The sequence below is a fragment of the Hevea brasiliensis genome, chromosome 4, assembly GCF_030052815.1.
Source record: "Hevea brasiliensis isolate MT/VB/25A 57/8 chromosome 4, ASM3005281v1, whole genome shotgun sequence".
Lineage (NCBI taxonomy): Eukaryota > Viridiplantae > Streptophyta > Magnoliopsida > Malpighiales > Euphorbiaceae > Hevea > Hevea brasiliensis.
The window spans coordinates 80,359,495-80,366,079 of record NC_079496.1 but is presented as its reverse complement, the minus strand read 5'-3'; the positions used below and the strand labels follow the sequence as shown (position 1 = coordinate 80,366,079).

Genomic DNA, 6,585 nt, shown 5'->3' with positions numbered 1-6,585 from the left:
GTAGCTTAATGGTGATTGGTGGTGGCTTTTTAATGACATCACCTTATGTCATTATTAAGCCTTTTTATTCATTTTCTTTTCTTTCCTCCACTACTCATTTTTAATTTAATTTCTAGTAATGTTTATTCATATTTTGAGTCATAATAATTATTTACTTAACTGGACAAGTCGGCCAAAAATCACCTCTGAAGGCGAAATGACAAAAAAGCCCTACTTTTTGCTTAACGGGTCAAAATTCTTTGTCAGATTGAAAACTTTTCTAAATATTTTCTTGGCATTCTAATGCCATAGGAACCTCAATGACCCTTCTCTGGAGTCCCAAAAATTATTTTATAATTTTTCCCCCGGGTCTAGGGCTCCTCGTTGCGAGAACCGCAACTTCCCTCCGGTTACCCATCGTTTGGGCACCGGCTCGTTTTGCTTGGTTGTATTTTATTTCTAAAATTTTTACTAAATTTTTCTCATTAATATTTGAGTTAATTATGGTCCCTCACTTTGATTTGAATATTTTTAGGACGTCTAGTCAGTCCTGACCGACACCGGCCACCGAACAAGAGATCGTTGGGAATTGCTACCGGGAGGATGTTACAGAACATCTACAAAAATATTTAGACTAGAGCGATGAATCATAAATAACTCAAATATTAATAAGAAAAATTTAGGAGAAATTTTTGAAATAAAATATAACCACGTTAAATGAGCCGGTGCCCTAGCGATGGGTAACCCAGTGGGAAGTTGCGGTTCTCGCAACTAGGAGCCCTAAACCCGAAGAAAAATTTATAAAATAATTTTTGAGACTCTAGAGAAGAGTCATTGAGGTTTATATGGCATTAGAATGCCAACAAAAGGCTTAGAAAAATTTTTCAATCGGTACTGACAATTTTAGTCTGTTAAGCCAAATGGAGGGCATTTTGGTCATTTCGTCTTCAGAGATGATTTTTGATCGACTTGTTCAGTTAAGTAAATAATTATTATGATCTAAAATATGAATAAATATTGCTAAAAATTAAATTAAAAATGAGTAGAAAGGAAAAGAAAAGAAAATGAAAGAAAATAGGAAATATGACATCACATGGTGTCATTAGTTAGGTCTCCACCAATCACAACTCAACAAGCTAATTAAAAGGAGATAAATTAGACAAAAATTGACAAAAAATCTGCATCTTCAACCTTTGGGCAGCCAAAAACGTAGAGAGAGAGAGAGAGGAAAGAAAACTGCATGGAAGCTTGAGCTAACCCACCCAAATCACCCCAAAACCCTAGCTTCCCTTCACAAATATTTACCCTTATGCCTAGAGCAAGTCTTGGGTAGCAAAAAGAAAGAGAAAAAGAAGAGTTCTCAAGCTTTGGAAATTAGCTAAATCAAGGTTAGTGCCTATACTTACTTCCCTATCCTTTTAATCTTTGTTAGGAAGACAAATTAAATGAGAATTTGTTGTAGAATTGAACAAAATAATTATATTGAAGTATGTATGAGAATTGGTAGCCATGGGAGAAGGATGAGATTTGTTGATTTGTATGAATTGAATTGTTTAGAAGTGGTTTGTGATGAGAAAACTTGAGTTAGATGTTGGATTATGTGTTTTGGATGTGTTAGATGGCATGATAGCATTAAATGGACACTTGGAAATTAGGGTTTGTGAAAAAAAATTAGGGTTTGCTCATAAAATAGCATATTAACCTTGTAATGGTCAATTAGTGACCATTTGAATGTTTGTGAGGAGGAATTGAAGTGAGTGAGGATGTTCGAGTTGAGCTTAGGCATGCTGCCCTTGGTGACCTACAGGACTGGTTGTGAGTCTAGCAGGTTTGGGCAGCTATAAATGGAGTTGTATAGGTTCGATTGGTGCAAGGCCAATTGGACATGAAACTAGACACATAATGGCACAACTTTGGTGATGAAACCCTACCTAGAAAACCAAACCAAGTTGACCTAAAAATTACCCTAATTTGGGTGACTAACATGCTGTCCCTAGAAAATGACCAAATAAATAGTGTTTGTTCAAATGGTCAAAACTCAGTGTAGAAAAGTTCAATTGATCTGAAATTTTACTAGTAGAAAGCTGAGACATAGCCCTACAATTTCACGAGGAATACAAATCCAAATTCTGACCATAACCTAGTCAAATTGCCAACCAAACTTAAGTTACAAAATCTGGCAGAACCAAATTGGCCAGAAATTTTGGGTATAGGTCAATCCAGCCAGTTATGGTAAAATGATCATAACTTGAGTTACAAAACTCCAAATGGAGTAATTCAAAAAAAGAAATGTAACTAGACACAATAAGGAACAACTTTTATGAAGACAATTTTATCAAATTCCTACTGTACAAATGACCAATGGAACAGTAAACATAGGGTATGAAATCTGAAATTTTTGAATAACATAAGTTAAGCTTTGGAATGGTATTGGAAATCTATACCAACAAAAATAAAATGCAAAATGTGGTATCTTGGAGAACTCAGGTTCAATAAATTTATTATGTATTAAAAAGTCAACAATTTGAGTGAATAGTAATGTGAATAGTAATACAAAGACACAAAGTGTAAGAACTAAATTGGTAGAGGAAATTAAGGTATGAAATTTGAAATCCATGAAATATTCGTGGATTACTTGGAATAGAAATATTAATTTACCTAAATGACTTAATGAACATTTAAGTTATGTGAATATATAGTTAAGGTTTGTATTCCCATTACTAGTAGGTCTAATAAAACATGAGTGATACAACTTGAATATGAAATGAAATTAACTTAGATGGATTGTTGAGACTTATGCTCCCAACACTAATGGAGTTCATAATATATTAGCAATACAACTTGAAGTATGAAATGTACTTTACATGAATAGATTGTTGAATGAATAAACGTGATAAAAGTGTCATTTGGGATTTAGGCTCCCATCAAGAGAGAAAGGAAAGATGTTTTGAATTTGAATGGTACATGAGATTAAATGAATGTGAATGTAATTAGTATGAATATTACGATGAATGCATAAATTACCTAGAAATGTGAATTTGGAAATTATGTTTCCATTATAAACAAAATTAAAATGCTATAAAAAGAAAAACAAAAAATATAATGAAATGATGAAATATATAAACTCTTAATGGTACTATGTGCCTATGTATTGCCTAGACATGTATGTCAGATTGGATAGATTGGCATGCCAATAGGGTATTGTTTTAGTAGTACTGCGAAAGGCTTTATGCCCACATTCATGGCTTTATGCCCGCATTCATGGCTTTATGCCCGCATTCATGGCTTTATGCCCACATTCATGGCTTTTATGTCACAACTTACCCCTCCGTAAGGCATAGCATGCTCCCGTAGAATACTTAATGAACTACTGAACTTCACCTACCGATAACTCATTAAGTACCCTACAAGGGATTTTAAAACAATTTTTTTACATTTTGGAAGTGGTGAGCATTTTGGTAAGAATTAAAAACCATTTATTCAAAGTTTAAATACTAGTAAAAATTTTTGTCCATTCAAATTTTATCGCAAATTTTATAAAAATTTTGACAGAGTTCCCTCTGTATTTTGAGAAACCAGTTCTTCAAATACCTGTAAAAAGCACTTCCAAAACTATTTTACAACTCCCAACCTCCAATAATTCACAATTCAACTCAAGTCAATCCATTTCAAAACAGTTTCACAATCCAAGTCAAATTTGTCAACTCAGTAGGTTCAATAATTCCATTCACAAAACATAAGGCAGAAAATCCATATGTACAAATATTAAATTTACAGAAGAAAATCTAAAATAATATTATTATAGTTTATTTACAACTGCTCAATTTACATTGATACTTATGACATTACAGTATTTACATCAAAATAACCATAAGGGTATAAAATAATACTCGTACAAAAAGGGATCAATAAGATCTTGTCAATTCCGCAGCTCACTCTGCTGCTTTCTCCTTGCTTTTATCTGCGACAGTAAATTAAACTATCGCTGAGTATAAACATACTCAGTGGTGCACAATAAAGATTTAAAATGTGATACATAAATCATTTATTGATGAAACATAATTTGAATACTTCACAATCACATTTCACAAATATCAAGCTCATAACAACTCATTTGTCAAATAATATATTAAACAACAGTTTAGTCAAACAATTGCATAAACACAGTGTTGCCAAAGTCGTACACAACTTAAGCCATGACACAAAATTTCCGATCAATGCCGTGTTGTACACCACGACAAAGCAATCTCAACCCCATTAATCGAAACCAATGAGGGAGGTGGCTAGCTAGCTAATGAGTACTCATCCGATCTACAACCTCAACTGGCAAGCCAGAGAGGGAGGAAAATAAACGATCTCAACCCCATAAATGGAGGAGGAATAATAAGTAACTGTCATGCTAAGTGTGAATCAAAAATTCATTTCAAACATTTCATTCAAATATTGCATACAAAAATCAATCCATTTCCAAAGTTACAATTTGATCGCAAGGTGGCAACACAAAAGTACATAAATTCATAATGCGTAATAAATCAATTTTTCAAGGATAAAATGCTTAAATAGGGTTTATTGTGCACAAACCTCAAGCGAGTCGTCCCTTAGCCTCGACTCGTTTCCTCGGGTTCCTTCCCGATATTCTTTTCAACTGAAACACAAAATTTGACAATGTTTCAGTACTAGAACTTAACATAAATCCCAAAATGAATTTTAACTTCGCATTTACCTATTTCTAACGTGTTAAATTCGACGTTCTCGAAATTTTGTGTTTCGGGTTACTATTCACTGCACTATTTAAGTCAAATAATTGACTTTCTAAGGATTAATAGGTATGGGAACTCCAACTTCACCCACATACCACATTTTGGTCACCAAACTTGTTGGTTTTGGTCATTTGTTTAAAGCTTAGGTCATTTTGGCAAAATTGCCAATTTTCAGTTTTGGTTCTCCGAAGTTGCACTGTTCCATTGGTCGATCTACTGTTGGAATTTGGTAAAACTTCCTTCATAGAAAATGTTCCTTATTGTCTTAAGTGTATTCTCATTTTTGGATCACCTCAATCGGAGTTTTGTAGCTCAAGTTATGGCCAAAATAAGTTTACTGTTCACGTGTACTGTTCATACTGAGATTTTGGTGCTGGCAGATTTTTGGTCCAACTTTGGTTAATAATTTGATCAAGTTAAGTTCATAATTTGGTCTCACTTTCTTCATATGAAATGTTGTACTATGTCTTACGTTTCCATCGGTTCAAGAATCGCCTAAATCCGAGTTTTCTAGAGGGAGTTATAGCTATCCAAACATTGCTGCTCAACTGAAAATCTGCAGAGTTGCGATCTGAGTAATTTAATTTTGCTCAATGATTTTGAAAGGGTTAATGGCCTAATTTGGGTTGGTGTTCTTCATGAAAGTTTTAGGTCTATATCATATCTAATTTGTGGTAAATTTCAGGTCAATTTGACCTACCTAGCTCGAGTTATGACAAAATGAACAGTTACTGTTCATTTGGTCGATTTAGTCTTGAGGCGACTGCTATCAACTCACTTTGGTCAATTGTTTCACCAACTTTTGGTCAGTTTTTGGTCATGGTTCCTTAATGAAAGTTGTGCTCTTTTATGTCTATTTTCATCTCCAATTGGTGGCATATCCATTAGGCTTGTAAAATTTGAGTTTTGGTCCTTCAAAGTAGGTTTGGTCATGCTGCCAGCAGCATGACCATTGACCTACGAATTTAGCTAAATTTTCCACCATTCCCACACAACTTATTTGGTCATAATTGACCATTAATTCATGTCACAATAGGTTAAACATGCCATTTATGCATTTCTTCAAATTTTAGTTCACTAACCCTAACAGTCAAACCCTAATCTCACTAATTCATTGTGTTTAACTACTTTCAAAGCCTTAAACCATAATAACTCAACTACTTAAGGTTCATATACTCATACACACCTTTAAGTCCATCAAATTCATACACACACATCAAAACCCTAGCTGGATGAATTTGTCTTTAATCCTCCCACCATTAATTTCTTTTCATTTTAAGTATATTCCTAGGTTAATTAAGCTATAAACATAACTAAATCAACTAACAATTCAAGTTTAGTTTACTAACCTTGTGTGCAGAATTTCTTCTCCCTTTTCTTCAAATTTTTCTTCTTTCTTTTCTTTGAATCCTCTTTCCTAGTTGTCCAAACAACATCTAGTTATGGTAGGACAATTGGCCATGGTTGGATTTTGGTTCTTCAAGCTCAAAAATGAGCTTTCATGGTGGTTTTGGTGTGGGAGAGAGAGAGTGACGTTTTTTTGAAGAAGAAGATTTGTGTTTTAATTTTTTTTTTCTTTTCTTTTCTTTATCTTATGGAAGACCACAATTCCCAATTTAATAATTCACTAAATTAATTTGTTTATGACATCATTCATGATGTCATCAACTTTGACTTTTCCATCTTCTTCCTCTTTTTTTTTATTTATTTTTTTCTATTAGTTCTTTAATTTAATTCTCTATTCCGAAATTTTCTTTTCTTCGATTTTATTTGATAGTTAGGTCAGGAGTCAGCTCTCGGGGTCAATTGACCAAATCACCCCTCACCGGTTCATCCCGGTTTGCAA

General features: G+C 33.6%; 1 long non-coding RNA gene across 1 annotated transcript; it reads right to left on the bottom strand.

Moving 5' to 3' along the window:
* Window positions 1-3,889: 3,889 nt before the first annotated feature.
* LOC131179060 (uncharacterized) lies at window positions 3,890-6,364 on the bottom strand. The gene is made up of 3 exons (XR_009148064.1): window positions 6,089-6,364; window positions 4,561-4,624; window positions 3,890-3,940 (listed from the first exon to the last, which is right to left on the bottom strand). It is a non-coding gene; the product is annotated as an uncharacterized LOC131179060 (long non-coding RNA).
* Window positions 6,365-6,585: the final 221 nt, after the last annotated feature.